The sequence below is a fragment of the Sciurus vulgaris genome (genome assembly GCF_902686455.1).
Source record: "Sciurus vulgaris genome assembly, chromosome: 1".
Taxonomy (NCBI): Eukaryota; Metazoa; Chordata; class Mammalia; order Rodentia; family Sciuridae; genus Sciurus; species Sciurus vulgaris.
Window position 1 is genome coordinate 171,475,796 of NC_136461.1, and position 21,920 is coordinate 171,497,715.

The 21,920-nt window shown below is 39.5% G+C and overlaps 1 protein-coding gene across 1 annotated transcript in view; it reads left to right on the top strand.

The window, feature by feature from the left end:
• CPQ (carboxypeptidase Q) overlaps positions 1 to 21,920 on the top strand; it is a 458,745-nt gene that overhangs the window by 323,598 nt on the left and 113,227 nt on the right. The gene's annotated exons all lie outside the window — the stretch shown is intronic.

The following is a 21,920-nucleotide window of genomic DNA, read 5'->3' on the forward strand; positions in this document are numbered from 1 at the left end:
ACAAAAATAAACATGTGGACACAGGGGCCACCAATGAATAGTGAGGAGAGCATGGACAGGGGAGAAGATAAGGAAAGACACCATAAAAAGAACAAGCCAAAATTTCCACACTGGACTCCCATCTCTTGGGCCCCTTCTCTTCAGAGAACTCTTCTTACTGTTGCTTTTGCAGTAAACCTGATGCAAGTTTTATTGCTCTGTCTGTGTCCTGTTCTTCAGTTGTTTGCTGAATGGAGACAATGAACCCAACGCACCTAGATGGTAACATAAGGAATAGAAGTGAAATAGAAATGGGATTGTTTTAGCCAGCTTTTTCACTGTCATGACTAAAAGACCTGACAAGGACAATTTTAAGGAGGAAACATTTATTTGGGGGCTCACGGTTTCAGAGGTTTCTGTCCATACACAGTTGGCTCCATTTCTTGGGGCTCCAGGTGAGGCAGAACATCATGGTGGAACAGTGTAGTGGAGGGAAGCAGCTCAATGATGATCAGACAGCAGAGAGAGAGACTCCATTCTCCAGATACAATATATGAACCCCAAAGCCACACCCCCAGTGCCCACATCCCCCAGCCACAGCCTTCCCACCTTCAATTATGGCTCAGTTAATCCCATCAGGGGATTAATTCACTGATTGGGATAAGGCTGTCATAACCCAATCATTACACCTCTGAATGTTCTTGCATTGTCTCACACATGAGCTTTTTGGGGATACCTCACATTCAAACCATAACAGGGATGAAAAAATCTTAAACTTGAGTTCCCTTTTTCTTTTGAGTCTCCATCAGTGCGCATGCAATTCCTTAGGTTTTTCTCAAACCTAAGTGGTCAGGAGCTGGTGTACACCAAGTACCCTCTGAAGGGCCTGTGACTCCTCCATCCTTTGTAGTCACTAAACAGGACAGCAAAGAATTGTTCAGTGTACAAAGAAGAGCAAGGGAAATAAAATCTGTACAATGTACATTTGCAGTCTTCTCAATATTTGTCCTATTTGAAAAATTCTGGCTCTGATTTCTTACTGAAATTGCAGTTCAGCCAAACATAGCTGATTCTACCTTGTGTAAGTCAGTTATTACTGTCTCTCCCTTTCTTAGAACCCCTGGGAACATACAAGGCAAGGTAATAAAAACAAAATACTTATTAAAATGTAAATACAGCAGCTGGATCCCTGATGTGTTATGCTGACAACCCTTGCTGGCAGCCCAGGAGGACCCAGGTGCACAGGGCACTGACTTCTCTGGTCACAGAGCAGCGGGCCCTGAAGATGGACAGGCTCTGAAGGGAGGCTTTTGTTTCCTGATTCCTGTGGCTGGTTGCTGGCTCATTCTCCTCCATGGAATAGCTGAACTTGTCTTTCAACTAAATAGAGTACATGGGGGCAGAGATTCTTTTTTAGTTTGGCAACCCAAGTATATGATGGGGAAAAGCCGCTATGAAATAAGAGGAACGCATGAAAAATGCTTTATGAAAAAACATAAAAGAAACCAGAGGAAAGCATATTCGGCCTCAGTCATTAAAAAGCACACTACTGTTCCCAGGCATGCCTTCTACCACCCCTACCAAAGTTTGTTTGAAGAGTTTCTTCCCTAGAACTCCAAACTGGCCTCCAGTATGCTGGCGTCTCTAACAGCTGGTTCTGAAATAAGAGATTTCTCTTAAGAAAGACAAAGTCTTCCATTTCATTTGGAGTTTTACACAACGGTCTTTTGTGTGGCTTAATTTTTGGCATCTGTTTTCATAGAAGCTGTGTGGTGTTTTTTCAGTTAGATCTTTGAGCACTCACATCTTTTCACAATGCCCCTGGCAGCAGATAAAAGCAGGCCCACCCTGCAGAAATGCCACAGGTACTGCCTCAAAGAAAGGACACATGCAAATGCCACTGGGAACTTGCTTGCCTCCTGACTCATATTTTATCTTCCCTAAAGTGGCTGTTTTCAAAACTGACAGTGTCTGTTGCCTGGTAATGGAAGATAATGATTAGCACAACAAAATGGAAGTAATCACAGGGCTATTTGACACTGTCCTTAGAAAAATTCTGTACTTTCTCAGAAGCCAAAGCAAAGAACTATTTCTAAAATGACAAATGTATATAAATTTTCAAAGCAAATTGGGATTTCACTGGCAAACCCAGGCAGCTAGAGCAGTTTGCTTTAGAATATAAGGTGATATCTAATTCTTGAAATAAAACTTCATGTTGAGCAATGTCATGAATTTTTAGATAGGAAAAGGAATTGTTGTTGTTTATACTAAAGAGTAGGCTGTTTTTCTTATTTGGGAACTTGAGGGAGATGAAGTAATAGTCTTAATGCTATAAAGAAGTGGGCTTCAAAACCTGGGTTAAGTCTTATTTATTTAACATTTAATGCCCATGGTCTGTTAGGCATGAAGAGACTCACTCTGGTGCTATTATTTACTGCTGGAACAGTAAAATAGTCTTGCCAAGATTAGATTAGGCAGTTGACTGAAAGTACTCCAGATTCAAGGCTCAGAAATGAATAGATGAATCTTGTTACTGTACAGAGCACTTGAACATGTGTGTGGTGGGGTAGTGGAGTCCGGATAGTCCTCCCTCTTGAGGGCCACTCCTGAAATCTGAGGCTTGAGGAAATGACCTGACAGCTTTATATTATTAAAAAACCACTTTAATGTCAATCATTGTTTGAAGACTTTAAGAAGAAAAACAATCAGATGCTTTCTGCTATTGATCCCCTAGCACACTGATATAGATGGAGGGAGGCTGTGATCATGGTGGTGGTCCAAGCCAAAGGGTACCAGGAAATTGGAATTGATAGCTCAGTAGTCTCTGCAATAATGCATCAATTTATGCCTGGACACTTTAAGGAATATATTTGTACAAATGTGAACAAATGTGCCTTCAACTTGTAGCCAGAGTGAACCCACTGTCCAAGGAATAGCTCTTCCCTTGTTCTAGGCTTCTTGTTTTTCCTTTGCGTGACTGGCCCAGAATGCACTTTTTCTAATTGGAGTCTCATAAGTGCGCATCCAGTGAGTTTGTTACTATTTCCATCTGTGCCAGGTTCCCACAGGATTTATCTCCTCTTGAGTCAGCCTCAGCCCATTGGGAACAGTAAAGGGATTCACATAGATTAAAATCTTAAACCCTGGGCCTTGGACAAAAGGGTCTGGGTTCAGGTCTTATATTCTGCCTCTTGTTTTGTATGTGACCATGAGTGAGTTGCTTCACCTCCCTAAGCCTCAGCTTGCTGATTTATAAAATAGGAAAAATAATAAAACATCCTTGTGTTACTCTGAGGCGTAGTTGAGAAAAATTAAAGGAACCAATGTATATAACGAGCTTAGCACACTGCCTGGCATGTAGCAGGCCCCTCAGTAAAGGCTAGCTTTTTGCTGTTGTTGTTTTTGTTACTGAACATCTTTATTTAGTGCTCTCTTGCCAAGGTCAAAGACAGCTCAACATCACAGAAGTCTGTCTGGTTTGTAATTTTGTCTGCTGCTCACATGGGTGTTTTTTCACTCACTCACTTGGTTGGCTGAGGTTTTGGCCATGTGCCATCCTTCCTGTGTCCCCTGGCTTTTGATCCCATCCCATCCTCTGCACAATGCCAGGAGCAGGGCTGCTTTTACTGTCCCTGGCGGAACCCACCCGGTCACTCTGCATTGGCAGCCTCTGCACAGCCAGCTGCTGGGCACTCGTTCTCCATCTGCACCAGCTCTGTGCTAGCCTCTAGCAACTACCTTGTACCTGTTGATGTCACAGAGAGCCAAGCCAGACAGACCCCTTCCTTGCTTTGTGCTCGACTGCTTCCAGCACTCTTTCTACTTGGACCCAGAGACTTGCACCTCATTTCCTCCATGACACTTCTGATTTTTCCTCATTTAGGAGGGTGGATACAGGGTCTAAAAAGTGAGTACGGTTTGCCAACAGCTGCCCCAAATAGGGTAAATGCATTGGCAGGACAAGCAGAAAGTGACAGGCTAAGGTATCCACATCTTAAGTTCATGAGAATGCTATGTATAGTCATTAGTTTTTATTTGATGAGTTATTCATCTATGGAAAAAAGATGCTCTTTATTCTATTTGTTCTTTATAAAGCTACACAGGTTGCCATCTTGCTTTTGTCTTTAGAAATGGGCCTTACACATGCCTATGTTGTATCTGTACCATCCATGTCTCTAGTCATTGTGCCTCTGGATTTTCTTACTTTTCATTTGTTGTTTTTCCTGCATGTATTCATTCAGTCAGTCAGTCATTCTGGTGAAGGAGCAAGGGCTGCTATATTGGAAGGTGACATCTTCTATCAGAGTGCAGGGTATAGTGGGCAGAGGGGACTGGTGATGCTTCACGGCCTCAGCTTGGAGGGCAACTGGTGCAGTTTCTGTGATTTCTACCAGTCACAGGCTGCTGGTGTTTTGATTTGCTGTGCTGTGCTTTGTGGCTGCCCTCTATGGCTTCTTTATTTCCTCACACTCTGCCTGTTTCTGAATCCTTTTGCATTAGTCAGTTTTTCCTTGCTGTGATCAAAATATCTGAAAAGCAATTTAGAGGAAGAAATTTTCATCTTGGGCTCACAGTTTCAGAGGTCCAGTCCTTGGCCAACTGACTCCATTGCTCTGGGCCCAAGGTGAGGAAGAACACCATGGTGGAAAGGCCTGACTCAGATCATGGCGGACAGAAGCAGAGAGGGAAGGAGGAGCCAGGAGGGCAAGGCATAATCCCCATGAGCACACCCCCAGTGACCCACCTCCCCAGCCACATGCCACCTGCCTACAGTTACCACCTAGTACCGTAGTCCTTACCTATTATTAACCATCAAATGGATTAATCCACTGGCCTGGTTACAGTTCTCATAATCTAATCATTCCACCTCTGAACATTCCTGCACTGTCTATCGTATGAGCCTACTGGGGACACCTCATATCCAAACTATAACATCCTGTTTTCCTATGGAGGAGGGCCCTGGGAACATGGGGGTAGAAGGTTGGGTTCTAGCAGAAACCAAAATGGAGAGGTGAGCACATGCCTGTCCCTGTTGTGATGACACATAGTGACTCAACACTGATGACTCAGAAAGCTGTTCAGTTTCCCTCACATTGTTATTGAAGTCAGCCTTTATGGTCTGCCTATGCTGTAATATTTATCTTAAGTTATTTTTGTTTTCATATGTCAGAGAATGTTCTCTGTGTCAGGGGTCCCGGGTCAGGTGGTCTAGTTGAAAAGGCATGGGCACTGGGGTTAAAAAAATAAATCTGGACTCCTATCCAGCCTCAAGCATTGACTAGCTCTGAGATATTCTGCAAGTCACTTAGGTTTTTTGTAATCTTTGTTTTCTTCTCTGTGACTTGGGGATAATACTATCAGATATCATGATACTCTCAGGTATTATAGGATTGTTGTGAAAATTAAATGAGATAATGTCTGGAAAGAAATTAGCCCAGTGTCTGGCATGGCGTTAAGTGCCCAGTAAACTCTCGCTCCTCCTCCCCAGCCTCATCTCACCAGCATCAGTGGAGCTATAAATACCTTCACAGTTACGTAACTGCTCTCCACCAACCCACTCCTCGATCGCCTCTCTGCCCTCCCTCTGGATCTATACCTAAATTCAATTATGACTCTACTTCTGTTATAATCTCCCTCTCTGTAGAAAACAGTAAAACCTTGATGCTTAGAGCATGATTATGCTTTAGAAAAACTTAAAGTCCCTAAAATACTATTATGAACCACGAATATCTACATTAAAAAAAACAAAGTGATCACAAATAAACAACCTAATGATGCATCTTAAAATCTTAGAAATATTAACAAGAATCCAAAAACTAATAGGAGGAAAGAAATAATAAAGATTAGAGCTGAAATTAATGAAATAGAAACTAAAAGAATAATGCAAAGGATCAATGAAACAAAGAGTTAGCTCTTTGAAAAAAATAAACGATTGATAAACCCCTAGCCAAACTAACCAAAGAAAGACAGAAAGCACAAATTAATAAAATTAGAGACAAAAATAGGGATATTAATAAAGATACAATTAAAATCCAGAGAATCATTAAGAACTATTTTGAAACTTTACATTCCAATAAATTGAATAATTTAGAAAAAAATGGATAAATTGATAGACACAGGCAACCTACCAAAACTGAATCAAGAGGATATAGAAAATCTAAATAGATCAATAACAAACAAGGAGGTTGAAACAGTAATTAAAAACCTCCCAACGAAGAAAAGCCCAGGACAGATGGATTCACAGCTGAATTTTACCAGATCTTTAAAGAAGAAATAGTACCAGTATTCCTCAAATTATTTCAAGAAATCGAAATGGGGGGAATGTGTCCAAAATCATTCTGTGAAGTCTTAATCACTCTGGTTCCAAAATTGGATTAGACCACTTTGATGAAAGAAAACTATAGACAGATACCCTGATGAACATAGTTGCAAAAATCCTCAATAAAATATTAGCCAATCAAATTCAACAACACATTAAAGATATCATACACCATGATCAAGTTTGTTTTATCCCAGATTTGCAAAGCTGGTTCAACATGTGTAAATTAATAAATGTAATACAACACAGAAATGGAACCAAGAACAAAAATCTCATGATCATCTCAACAGATACAGAAAAAGCCTTTCACTAAATTCAACACCCTTTTATGATAGAAACCCTGAAGAAACTAGGGATGAGAAGGAACTTACCTCAAGACAACAAAGGCTATTTATGACAAACCCAAAGCCAACATCATACTGAACAGGGAAAAACTGAAAGCATTTTCTCTAAAAACAGTAACAAGTTGAGAATATCTGCTTTCAGCCCTATTATTCAATATAGCCAGAGCAATTAGGAAAGAGAAAGAAAGAAAAGGGATACAAATAGAAATGGAAGAAGTCAAATATCCCTCTTTGCAGATTATCTGATTCTATACTTAGTAGACTCTGAAGTTTCCACCAGAAGACTTTGAGAGCTAATAAACAAATTCAGCAAAATAGCAGGATACAAAATCAACATATAAAAATCAGTAACTTTTCTAAAGACTAATAATGAATTCACTGAGAAAGAATCAGGAAAACATTTCATTCACAATAGTCTTAAAAAGAATAAAATATCTAAGGATATCTAAGGCTAAACCTAACTAATGAAAATTTTAAGACCCCAAAGAAAGAAATAGGTGAAGACACTAGAAGATGGGAGGACCTCACATGTCCATTAGTTGGCAGAATTAATTTTGTTAAAATGGCCATATTATAAAAAGTGAACTGTAGATTCAATGCAATCCCCATCAAAATACCAATGACATTCTTCACGAAACTAGAAAAAAAATACTAAAATTCATATGGAAGGGCAAAAAGACCCAGAATAGTCAAAATGATCCTGAGGAAAAAAGATTTCAAATTATACTACAGAGCCATACAACATGATACTGACATAAAAACAGTCATGTAGCCCAATGGAACAGAAGCCACAGAGACAAAACCACCAGATACAGTCATCTGATCCTTGACAAGGTTCCAGAAACATATGTTGGAAAAAAGACAACCTCTTTAACAAGTGGTACTGGGCAAACTAGATATCCATATATAGAAGAATTGAACTGGATCACTATTTCTCATCCTGTACAAAATTCATCTCAAAATAAACGTTAAGACCTGAGTATAAGGACAGAAACTTTGCTATTGTTAGAAGAAGAAGAAAAAAAAAAATAGGAAAACACTTCAAACAAAGACTTCCTGAATAGAAATCCTAGAACTCAGAGGAGTTAAGAGCAAGCATCAAAAAAGGGATGGCATCCAATTAAAAAGTTTCTGCGTAACAAAGGGAATAATTAACAGAGTAAAGAGACCCTGACAGAATGGGAGAAAATCTGTGCTACCTGCTCTTTCAACAGAGGGTTAATATCTAAACTATATATTAAAAAACCAAAAACCTCAACATTAAAAAAACCAAGTAGCCAGGAACAGTGACACATGCCTGTAATCTCAGCTACTTGGGAATCTGGGGAGGTGGTTTATAAATTTGAAGCCAGCCATGGCAACTTAGCAAGACCCTGTCTCAGAATTTACAAAAAAAAAAAAAAAAAAAAAAAAAAAAATTAAGAAAAGACTGGGATATAGCTTAGTGATAGAGCACCTCAGGCTAAATCCCCAGTAAAACACACTCACACACACACACACACACACACACACACACACACACACACACTACATAAAATAACCCAATCAATAAATGGGCAAATGAACTGAACACACTTCTGAAAAGTACAAATGACCAACAAATATATGATAAAATGTCCAACAATCTTTAGCAATCAGGGAAATGCAAATTAGAACTACACTGAGATTCCATCTCACTCCAGTTAGAATGGCCATCATCAAGAGAACAAATAGCAATAAATGCTGGCAAGGATGCAGAGCAAATACACTGTTGGGAATGTAAATTAGGACAGCCACTGTGGAAATCAGTTTGGAGGTGCCTCAAAAAGCTAAAAATAGAATTACCATATGATTGGCCCAACCACTCCTTGGGACTTATCTAAAGGAATTAAAATCAGCCTACTATAGAGACACATGCATACCCATGTTTACTGCAGCACAATTCACAATAGCCAAGTTGTGGAATCTGCCTCAGCATCCTTCAGCAAATGAATAGATGAAGAAAATGCGGTATATATATATACACACACACAATGGAGTTTTATTCATCCATAAAGAAGAACCAAATAATGCCACTTGCAGGAAAATAGATGGAACTGGAAACATTTTCTTTTTCTTTATTTTTCCTTTTGGTACTGGGGGTTGAGACCAGAGATGCTCTACCACTAAGCTACATCCCCAGACCTTTGGCTGTTGTTGAAAACTGTCTTGCTAAGTTGCTGAGGCTGGCCTCAAACTTGTGATCCTCCTTTATCAGCCTCCTGAATCCTTGGGTTTACAGGCCACTGTACCTAGCTGAAGACCATAATTTTGAGTAAAATAAACCAGAGTTAGAACAATATTATGCTTTCCCTTGTATGTAGAAGCTGGAGGGGGAAATGGGAGGCCATGAAAGTAGAAGGGTGGCCAGTGAGGGAGAGAGAGGAGGTTGTGGGGAGGGAGAAGGGGAGAATGGAGAGTGTTTGGGGGAGTGAAGTTGATCCAATTGTATTTTTATATATGTGTGACTATGTCACAATGAAACCCACCTTTCTGTATAATTGAGATATGCCAATAAACATAAAAACCAGTTTTTGTTAGAACATAAATTCCCTAAAATATCATTGTTTTTGTCTTCAAATAGGATTGATTACTGACATCAAAAATCAACATATTTACTTTGTTGTTCACAACGAAATCTTCACTATGCCATTTCCTTGGTATTTTGAAAAGCCCTATGATTTTTCAGAGCAGACAATACATTGATTTTTTTCAAGTGGGTGCTAGGCTTATAATTTTTTAGATTCACTTTTAATTTTTCTGGAACTCAGTCCCCTGAACTGCAAGTGAGTCTGAGCAACCCATCTTCTCTGACTCCTACTTACTCCAAGTTCGTTATGATTTTTTGGACCCTGTGGTTCAAGATTTTGTCATTCTTGATGCTGTCCGTCTGGACTCTGCAGTGTTGCTCAGCTTCTGACTGTCTCAGGAACTGATGGCTTACTTATCTCCATCAGCCTAGAAAATGTCCCTCCCACAGGCCCAAGTTTCCAACCCCACTGAGGGAACATATCTCCACCTAATGTCTACAGTCTTGCCACTTTGTCCCTGAAGCTGGACAGTTTCAGTTGGAACTTGAAGGTGCCAACATGGACCTCCGAGTGACAGGGAAGATGCAGTAGCTTTGTTAGATGACACTTTCTAACGTGAGAGTTTCACCTGGAATGAGGCAGAAGAAGATGGAGGCTGCTCAGGACTAGTGGGACCCTTCCGTGCAGCCCCGCATTTGGAAATGCAATCTCAGGAAATGGTTGAAAGCATGGTTTGGCATCAGACGGTCCCAGGTTTGACTCTCAGCTTGGCCATGTACTAACTGTGTGGTCAGGGCAAGTGACTTGATTTCTGTGTCACTCAATTTCACTCTTTGGAAAAGAGGGAGGCGATATTACTTGCTTTGCAGAATTAATGAGGTAATGTTTATAGAATTGTCTGAGATATTGTCTGGAAACAGCACAATGTCTGGCATGGGTGCCTGTACATCTTAGTCCCTTCTCCTCCCAGCTTGTCCTGAATGTTGATCATCTCTAAAGTCACATGGGAGATGCTATAAATAACTCTCAGTTTCTCTCATTCCCTCTCTCTCTTCCTCTCTCACTGTCTCTAGTAATATCACTCTTTGTCCAGAACAACAAATGTTTTAAGAATCAGTTTTCCTGGATGGATTCAAAGCATTCACAATAATGATGGCAAAGCAATGATTAGAATGATATGGGCATTTCTTACTCCCCTGGTCCTCCCCACAGTGGGTTTTAAGAGTTCAAACAGCATGATCATCTTCTTCCCTTGGTTCCTGGACCAGGAATAGTTGTTGAATGAATATGTCTGCTATTTTGATTGTGCCATTTAATCTTAGGGTTTTTTGCACAGCTAGTCCAAATGAGTGCTTATTGATTATTTGTGTGTTCACTTCTATTACAGAATTTCAGTTTCTTCCTTTATGGAGTAGAATTTTTAAACATATTCTGTGTGTCTAAGATGGACATTGATGATGTGTTTTAGCAATTGTTTAGTATAGGAACTAGAAATAAGTTAGAACAAGACAGGAAATAATGTTCTTGACAGGTTAATGTCTACAGGGGGAGGGCAATCTAGTAGATTGATTTTAAGGTTTAAGGACAGGGGTCCTGGGAAAAGTGCTAAGAATGAAGGCAGCACATTCCTTCCCACACTAAGCACATAACTCTGCATGAATTTGGTTTCATTTCAAAAAATGGAGTGTTCACAGACTGAACATACCCCTATAAACTTGACCCTGGGCGGGCAGCAGATAAACTTGGGGAACCATTCTCAGACAACAATCCCCTGAGATATTAAGTAAATTTTGACATGTTCCTATAAATACTTTTAACAGACACAATGTAACATCTCTCCCTTACCCTACCACATTTTATACAAAAGATGGGTCAAAATGACCCAGAAAAGCAAACCCTGCATAAGGTCAGATAACCCACTGCCTTAGTGATGTTGTATTCATGAAATTTGAAGCTTTGAAATTTCACATAAACACCTCTGAGTTTGCTCTAGGTTTTCTTTCATCTTGAGGATACAAATGTGTCTCACACTTTCCATAATTAAGGAATGAAAACGTTTGAGATAAACAGCACTTCTCCTGGGAGGCCAAATACTCCTCTTGAAGAAACGCCAATTCCATGTCCCTGTGGGTGGGACTCAGTATTTGTACAGTCACCAATTATAATATCCTAGATTCAACAGGGATTCGGGGATTCCAGTCTGTTGCCACCTCCCTAGCTGCCCTTCCCCAGCCTTGTCTCCAGGTTTTACTGTCCCTGAGGCAACTTTAACTGATAATGGATTTTAATGTTTGAAATTATACTCCGTTCAAAGTTCTTTCTATAAATCTAATCTGTATCTCCTGCTGCAGCTTGAAACAGTTCTGTTAGTTGGGCTAATCCATAAACTAACATATACAGGGGGCTCTTTGATTTATCAGCAGCTGCGTGTGAGAACCAAAAGCAGGAAGTACATTAACCGCGATTATTTGCCAGATGGGTGGACCAGAAAATAACAGCTTAGAAGTTCAGAGGAAGGAGAGCATGGAACAGGAGGAATTGGAACTGGAGCCTCAAAGATGATTGAGATACGGGTTAGTTGAGAGAAAAAGGAAGGACCAGCCAGGTGACGTAAATAGCGTGAGGAAAAGCACAGAAATGGGAAGAAAGTAAAAGGGAAGAATTTATGTGGAAATGAGGACTTGAGAAGAGGAATAGTTGGCGGTGAGTCTGCATAGGTTCTTGAATACCCTTATGTAGGATGGCCTGTCCTCTATACCCATGGCCTCCAAAGTCAGAGTATGTATAAAAATCCATTTGTGTACAGGAAAGCTGTTGTTTTTTATATATAAAAAGAAATGAATTTTACTAATAATTACTTGTATTGACAATGTGTATGTTTCCCTTACATAAATATACACATATGGTGATTTATGCTCAAGTTTATTGAGCATAAATAAATTACTATTTTATTGATAGAGATGCATGTTTCCAAGAAAGGCTGGAGGTAGAATATTGCTACAGATGATAAAGAGTGATTGAAGATTTTTCACATGGCCAGTGACATGTTCAACACAGCATTTTAAAAAGATGAATTTGGTGGCAGTTATACAGAGAGGATTAGAGGAGGCAGTTAGTTGGCAATTGCAGCAGTTCAGAGGTCTAAAATTGTGGTAGCCATCATGAGATGGATGGAAAGGAAGGATACAATACCAGGGATACTTCGGTGATCTTGTTCTTATGGTAAGATTTCCCCTGGCAAGAGTCTTCAGCAATCACCCTGGGGCCCTGGAACGGAGATGTACTCAGCAAGATGAGTTTTTATTGACAACTGATTGAAAAATGGATAAGTACTACTCAATGTGCTGTAATCTGAAACCTAAACTGAAATGGAACCAAGAATAAAAAGTTGTGCTTAATTATGGGTCAAAAATAACAAAGGATCAGTATTTCAACCACGTATAAGTAACTTCATATAAAGTATTGGTAACTTACTAACTTTATACACAAAGAAAATCTTTGAAAGTGTAGATAATATCTTTGCAATCTGCATTACTATAGAAAAAAGCTTTTGAAAGAGTTAACAAAGTAGCTTTATGATAGCTTCTGAATTATCCAACAACTTATTCATCATCTTCTGTTGGGTATTGAAAAGGGATCCCAGAAATGTTCTCCTCTCTGTTGCTTGTTTCGTCTGTTCTTTTTGATAATCCCTGATCCAAGGACCAACAATGTTGTTGTTCTTCCAAAAACTACATCTTCACAAGAAATATAATTTAAAGACCAATACTGATGAATGTAAATTTGAAAGGAGCTTTGTTCCCACTCACATTTGGTCCATCGTTTTCTTAACAACTGTGCTGTTTAACACCTCACCAGTTGATGTTTCTGCAAGGTAGAACTCTTAACCAAAGTGTGATTCAGAGTTCAAATCTGTCATTAGCCTGGCTTCTCAATTTCTCCTTACAGATAAAAACACTCTAAATAATGATAGGGAAAAGGAAATAGTACATTTTAAAATGCCAACTGGATCAGGCTTGTGATCTCTACATGCTACTAATATTATCTCAGAAATATATGATTGAAAGAGTTCTGCTACCAGGCAATTTCAGTAAGAAAAACAAATTCACATATTTTAACTCGAGTCAGGCATCAGATTTAAGCTAAACATTTGTCTCAATCAAGTTATACTATAGATTGTGTATGACTGCATATGTGTAGATATTTTGTTTGAAAATGAATAAAATGAAGTACGGAAAAATAGATAAAACATGAAACACATAAAAACAAAGCCAATAAGACTGAAAGTTCTACATTAAGTAAAACTGAACATTCTCCTTGTAAGAATGTAAGTTGATACCCTGTCTTCAGGGCACTGGTGACATATGTCAAGAAACTTGAAAATGTTTATCTTTAACTTAGACTCAGTATTTTTATTTTTAAAAGAATTTGTCCAAAAAATAAAAACCTTAAGTGTCCAATAGTTAGGAAATAGCTAGAAAAGTTAGGAATAATTTTCCTGAAGATTGTTGATCATAATAAAAACCATATATGCTACGAATTTAAGTGGGAAAAAGTAGTATAAAATCATATATAAGAATCACTGTATATGACCAAGGTAACTCCACAAGAGTAGGAACCTAAAAGAATAAGTTATACTTTATGTATGTATATTCTGTCAAAATACATTCTACTGTCATGCATAACTAAAAAAAAGAATCACTATATATATGATTATATAAATTTGTATATATAAGTTTCATAAAACATGAGACTAGGGTTGTGGCTCAGTGGTAATGCACTTGCCTAGCATGTGTGAGGCCTTGGGTTCAATCCTCAGCACCACATAAAAATAAATACATCAAAATAAAGATATTGTGTCCATCTACCAAAAAAAAGTATCATAAAACATGTAAGGAAATATAACAATATACTTATAGGTTGTTTTTGCTTTTTATAATTTTTAAAAGGATGTATACTGTTTTCATATTCAGAAAAAACTATTAAAAGTAAAAATTAAAGAAAGTTGTCAGTTTAAAATAAAAATACCTATATTTTATAGTTTAGACATAAGATACTCTGAGAAAGCTCATGTGTGAGACAATGCAAGAAAGTTTAGAGGTGAAATGATTGGGTTTTGAAAGCCTTAACCTAATCAGTGCATTAATCCCTGAATAGGGATTAACTGGGTGGTGATTATAGAAAGGCAGTGTGTGGCTGGTGGAGGGGGGTCATTGAGGGCATACCTTTGGGGCAGATATTTTGTCCTTGGTGCATGGCACTCTCTGCTTCCTGATGCCCTGTCCTGAACTGTTTTCCTCTGCCACACCCATCCACCATGATGTTCTGCTTCACCTCAGGCCCAGAACAATGGAGTTGGGGGTCTGTGGACTGAGACTTCATGACCATGAGCACCAAATAAACTTTTCCTCCTCTAAAATTAATCTCATCAGATCTTTCAGTCACAGTGGTGAAGAAGTGGACTAAAACACCTGAGATTCTGTACCATTATATATTTATTTAATAACTTAATCAACAAAGAGCTCTTGATTTACTACATTTTGACTAGACAGTGCTGTGTTACAAAAGTAGGCAACATAATAGCAACTAAAGCAAATGTCAGAATTGAAGCACATTTAATTTTCTCGACTACTGAAGTGCTTTTACCTGTGTTTTTTGTGCTTTGGCCTCACAAAAATAGCATATCTTACCAGCTTTCTGAACTGAGTAGGTGCCAACGTGCTTTAGATTAAATGTCAAGGCAGTACCTTTTATTTATATTTATATACATATATTCAGTCCATCAGTTAATCAACACACATTTATTCAGCACTTGTTAAATGTTAGGTAGTAGTCCAGACCATGAAAAAGGGAAATAAGAAAATTAATGGTTTGGTGAGAAGATCAACATTGAAGTGTGGTTGGACATGAAAACAGAGATATACATCTATGAAGTTTTAGAAGAACATTGAAAAAGGAGCAGCCATCCCTTCCTTTGGGCTGGGGAAGCCTTCCCAGAGGAAGTCACGTTAGAGATGGGTTTTGTCGAATGAATGGGAGTTTGCCAGATGGAAAAGGTGAAGAAAGATCATGGATAGCAAGAAGTGCATATTCAAAGGGCCAAAAATCTGAGGCACAGGGCATATTCAGGGACCAGTGAGAACTGTGGTGTTGCTAGAGCTTTGGATGAGAGGCAGGAGCGGGGCTGAGTGAAAAACTGGGTTGGTCCAGAAGTGGCCTTCACACACCTGGAGGCACAGGAGCTCTGCTTTACCTATGATGAATAGTGCCTTTCCTGGCTATTAGAATCCTAATCATTATAATAAGGTAGGACTGTTCCCTTTGAATTATGGAAATTATAAGTGTTATGACCTGTCCCACAACCATAGATTATAAATATAGTCATATCGCTCCCATCTCCTTTGTAGTTAATCACCTGAGCCTCCACAGGGCTCCTTAGCAGGAGGTCTGTCACATCCTCCTGAGGTCCCTCCCACCGCCTCTGAGTTGTCCATGAATCCTGGGTCAGGCCAACAGGTCATTGCTCCTCCAGAAACCCGTAGCTGAATCTGCTGTTCCCTCTGGCTGCTGTGTGGCATCCTTGTACGTCCATGTCACAGTGGTGTCGATTTGGAGCAACAGGGTGACAATGCCCTTCGTTTCCATTTACGTCCTCGACTATTGTTCCATAAATCATAACCACTGCACCAGGGTGGCTGCATCTGGAGGTGTCTCTGGAGTTGGCCTCATGCCAGGCTGTGATTAGTCCTTGCCCCAGATCCTCAGGCCACTGTGTTATACCCAGGTCAACAGCCCAGACCCCTTTTATCAGGGTTAATTTATCTCTGTATCTTCTAGGACCCTCCCTGTCTCAAAACCTCAATCAGTAAGTCTCTCATCCCCAGCCCTCAATCCAAGGAAACAGGGCTGAGGGCACTGAGGTTTCCCTTCCAGAAGGCTCCTTTTTCACTGTGATTCTTCTCCTACCAGTGTCCAGATTGTTCCCCCAGTTGGCTCAAGACCTATAAGCTTGCAAGATGGATTTTTTAAAAAAAGATTCTGTTGCCCTGTCCAATGCCTCCCTCTAAATGCCTAATTGCTTATAAATACAGATCTAAGAAAGACACAAAGGGATTCTTCCAAGAACAAAGATCTTCAGGGTGAATGTTCTGTTCCTGCCTTTAAAGAGTAGTTGCAACTTACTTCCCTAAAACAATTTCTCTTTGTCTAACCACACCACTTATTTTAAAAAAAATCAATGTTAATGTGCTCATATATTATATGAAAAATTGCCCAAGGTGGAAACAAGTCTCAACCCCATGAATTTAACCACTAAGCTTCAATATCTCTTCTCATTCAATTCCTATGCTTCACTTGTCATTATTTATTTCCGGTACTCAGATACTGTGCTTATATTAATCAAGCTAATCTCAGGAAGAGAAATCTCTCCAAGTGTAAGCATTCTTTTCCAAACTGTTGCTAATTATAAACTTGTGTGAGTGTATTTCTACACAGGTGTGCTTTCTCTACAAAGTTAGGTTGCAGAACGGGGAACTTCCCTGTAGTTCCTGAGGACTTGAAACTAATAGTGGGTGGGCGCTGGGGGTCAAGACACTGCTAACAAATACTGTGCCTTAGAGGCCAAGATTTGAGAAATCCATTTACAAGATTGGATTAATCTGAGTTCTTCTGCTGAAAGTCAAGTTTACTTTGCTTTACCCTTCTCCTGGTGCAAACCTAAGACAATCAACTGACCTTTTCAATTGATCAGCTGAATGATCATCATCTCTCAGCCTTCTCGTCTTTAAACTTGTGAATAATGTGAAAAAGTCAAAACAGTTTATTTAATCTTTTCTCATGGACACTCTTTTCCCCTTAGCATTATCATTCTCTGCAATGAAATGAAAATGAAATGCATGTATACCATATTTCACAAACCAAAACAAAGTTCAGCCACATTACTGATAGTTTTTATTCTTTTAGAGAAAAACTATGATGTTGTCAACTGTTTGTCACACTATCTGGAAGTCTTAATTAAAATTCTAGGAGGTCAGGGGATCTCTGGGCAGTTTCTGTAAATCTATAGGAAAGCAAATTGCCTATCTTCTGCTGCAACCTCAGTGGGACTTGACTCCCAGCCAGTAAGTCCCACTCACCTCCAGTTCTAGAACTTTCTTTCATATGCTTGCTTTGGACTGCATCTGCCTTGCCCCAAGGCAGGGCCAGAGTTGGAGACAGGGATCCTAACTGTACCCCAATTCTACTGTGAAATGCACTCCCCCATAGACTTTGACCCCAGACTTTGTCATGTTGCTCTTCCTGTTCTTGTTTTTTTCTGTAGTTGTTGCTGCTGTTGTTTTATATGCTTCATGTTCATGGCTTTTAAAACCAGTTTGGATTTGAGAACCATAGTAAGTTTTATCACTTAAAAATGATAAATATATTGGCCAAATTATATCCCTATATTGTGTGAATGTATGAATATGTAACAACAAATCCCATCAATATATACAACTATCATGCACCAATAAAAATGGGGAAAGAAAAAAATGTTAACATATCATTTTTATATATGTGTGTGTGTGTGTGTATGTGTCTGTTGATTTTATTGTTTTCAATATATTTAGCCTTTGACCTTATCTGGAAAACAATGATTCTGGCTGGTCCTCACTTCAAATGTGCAGAGCCTGCTTCTGTTTATTTGGATTTGGATATGCTTGATGTTAGGGTGAGGAAGCATTTCATGCTGAAAACAGTCATGCATTTTCCTGCAGGCTGAATGAGATCTGTGTTTTTCTTGCAGGGCAATGCATTCTGTATAATCAAAGGCATCTGTGGGTCTGAGGTGGCCTGAGGACCCAAATGCCACACTAGGCTCAGGGTCTAGTCATTCATTGAATGAAATCCCATCGTATCTCCTAGGTTTAAGGATCATCTGATTGTCAGAATGAAAGACGTTGGCTTTAGTCAGGTGTTTGCTAACCACTGGTTTCCTCACCTCTCTGTAGAGCCCTTCACTTTGTAAATAGGTACTAATGTTCCATGCCAGTGGGAACCAGCTTTCACCAGGGCTTGAGGGGGAGAACATGAGGGCAGCACTCCAACAAACACCTAGGCAGCAACTTCCTTAGCAGCTCAGGAAATAACGCAAGAATCTATAAATGGGATGGCGTTACACTAAAACACGTCTGCACAGCAAAGGAAACAAGAGTGCAAAGAAAGCACCCAGAGAATGAGAGGCAGCTACCTTCCTACAGAGGACTAATATCTGGAATACGTGAAGAACTCAAAAAAGGCTGTCAATCATTTTAGGGCCAGCTATGCTTCTTTTCGAGGCCTCAGCATCTCTCACTTCATACCGAATGCTTCTTCATTATCTTAATATGATATCATTGGCCATCTGGTTAATTTGAAGTGTGAAGGAATCTAATCCTGTATGGTAATGACTCTGAGTTGCCCACCCAATCTACAGAGAAAGTCAGAGCATTTGCTTTTTAACAGTTAATTCTCTATAGTTGTTTGCCCTTAGAGAACTCCATCATTTTAAGAACTTTCTTGTACTGGGCATTGAATCCAGGGGTGCTTTACCACTGAGCTACATCTGCAGCTCTTTTTATTTATTTATTTATTTTTTGCAAGCCTCAAACTTGTGATTCTCCTGCTTCAGCATCCTGAGTCACTGGGATTACAGATGTGTGCCATAGTGCCTGACCCTTTTAATAATTCAATACTGTTTTGCTGGGATATGCAGAGAGATGTAAAAAGAAACTGCATCTTTTCCCCTTTTCTTATAGATTTGAAACTGGTTAGAATTTTCACTTGCAGCCTAAATGTAATATCACTTTATCCTTTCTTATTTTTTTCCTGTGTTACAAGCAAAATGTTATTCAATTTAAGTAAACCCTAAGCATATTTCTTTTAGGGAAACCAAAGACTGGCATCTTTAACAACCCTGATTAGATATCTTTCTCAGACAACAGCTTAAGCTTGTACACAAATCTGAGCAGACAGTCAAACTCTGTGGTGCAGGCAGTACGCTCCAGGAATCTTCTTTCCCACGCGCTTGAAAGCCTTTGAAGGAGTTTCCTCTTTGGGCATGGTCAGGTTCCTTCTTTTCTGTGCATATGAAAGTGTGCCTGGACACCCATTACATTGTTTTATGGTTCATTAGGAAATGTGGATTATATGCGGCCACAGGGTTGTCTTACATACAACATTCCATCTCATTTCATCCTCAAAACTACTCCAGGTAAGAGTTATGGTGTAGGCATACATTATCTCCATTTGTCAGATAAGGAGACTAGGTTTAGGTGGGTCAATTTCCCACTAGTTACCCAGTTATCACCTAATGATAGCAGGGTTCACCAGATCTGTCCACGTTTTTCAAATATAATGCCTAGTCTGGAGATGCACTAGCAGAAGAGTTTTAAATGCAGCTGGAAAAGTGGCTTTGAGTCTTATTCTAAACAAGACTTCAAGTTTGCACTCATTCATTTCTTCAGCACCACTGAATGGATACTTAATATGTGCCAAACAATCTTGGTGCTAGGGACATTTCAGTGAATTAAAAAGCATAAACCCCAGCCTTGCAGAAGCTTACATTTGGGTTGTGGGAGGTTCTGATCAAAGAACTGAAATGACCTGGCTTAGGTTTTGCAAAGAACCTCTGACCATGGTAGGCAGCATCACCTGCAGAGAGGGAAGACCTGTAGGAAGGCAGCACAACAATACAGGCAGCTGGAGGTGGCAACTTGGACCAGAGTGTAGTGGAGGTGAGGAACTGGGTTCCAGATGGATTTAGATGGAAATGCCAGTGGAATTTGCCGAGAAATTGGATGTGGAAATTTCTCTTCCAGATTTTACCTGGGACTCAGGTCAGGTCTACATCCTCAACCTGTTTTCTTGTAATGATGTTAAAATGCTTGAGTGTAAAGTGACTTCCCCCTGTATTCCAGTAGAGAATGCAGCTCCTTCACCTTTCAGTCCCTTGGTGTTAGGTTTATGAAAGGAGATGCTTGTCAGTGCCTGGAGGAGGCAGGATGGGGTTCCCAGTCTCAGGAGCATTTGCCATCCAGGCTGTGACTGCTCAGCTGCCTCCTCCTTTCAAAGGCTGTCCCTCCAGGTGGTGCACATATGTAGTTATACCTGAGATTTGTAGCATGACCATCTCAGAGTCACTCAGAGTACATTTCAATCTTTCCCAATGGCTCTTCCAGCAAAGAGGAAGATGAATTCTCCTAGTTAAGATTTAAGTCCTGCTTCACTTGTTCTGCCTTTCCTATTTCTCAGAAATGACATTATCAGGTATGAGTCAGGACAGATTTTAATTCTTGGTGACAAAAGTGGCACTTTTAGCATACCATTTTTACCATTTCTTTCTAAGTTTGGAAAAGAATTTTCTTTTTTTACTTATTTTATTTTATTGTTTGTTCCATTTAGTTTTACATGACAGCAGAATGCATTTTGACTCATTGTACACAAATGGAGTACAACTTTTCATTTCTTTCTTCGTACACGATGTAGTCACACCATTTGTGCAGTCATACATGTACATGGGGAATGATGTTCATCTCATTTCATCATCTTTCCTACTCCCTGCACCCCCCCTAATTTCCCTCTATACAATCCAAAGTTCCTCCATTCTTCCCTTACCCCCTGCCACTATGTATCAGAGAAAACATTGGCCTTTGTTTTGGGGATTGGCTTATCTCACTTAGCATGATATTCTCCAACTCCATCCATTTACCTGCAAATGCCATAATTTTATTCTTCTTTATAGCTGAGTAATATTCCATTGTGTTTAAATACTACAGCTTCTTTATCCATTCATTTATTGAAGGACATCTAGTTTGGTTCCACAATCTAGCTATTGTGAATTGAGCTGCTATAAACATTGATGTGGCTGCATTACTGTAGTATGCTGATTTTAATTCCTTTGGGTATAGGCCAAGGAGTGGGACAGCTGGATCAAATGGTAGTACCCTTTTTGTAGTTAAATTTTACTGAATAGACAGGGTCACTCAGAAATGGTCCTAGACACAGCAAATCTGCCACTAGCCTTAATAACTTCAAGATTCAAAGGCTCCTCAACTTATGATGGGGTTAAATCCTGACAAACTCATCAAAAGCTGAAAACATCACAAGTGAAAAATGAATTTAACACACTTTATTCTCCCAGCACCCAAGCTCAGCAACACAGCACACGTCAGAGCCTCAGTTGTTCCCCTGGTGATTTTGTGGCTGATGGGCTTTTTTCAGCTGCCCAGCATCACAAGAAAGGATCGTGCTGTGTATTAGAGCCTGGACAAAGGTTAAAATTTAACAATCAAAGTTCATTTTCTACTGACTATGTGCTGCTGCTGTACTACCCTAAGGTCAAAAACTAGCAAGCCATCCTAAGTCAGGGACTATCTATATAAATTTGTTTATCAGAAGCCAATGAGATTGCTACCAAGCTGTTAGTGAAGCAATAAGGTGAATAAATGTCATCCTCATTCAATTAATTTTCATTGACCTTAAGTGAATGACCTGTTTCCAAGTAGAAGAAAAAACTTGGTCATGGGTCAACATAAATGTTGCATCTGCTTCTCAGTTATTACATTGCTGGGATAGCAGGAGAAGCTAGCTATGCCTGTAGATTCAAACCAAAAGTAATCTCCAACACACTTTATCTTGAAACAGAGCAAAATTTGGTTTTAATGAAGATCTCTGTAAGGTCCCAACATCTACTAGGCTCCTCCTAACTGCACC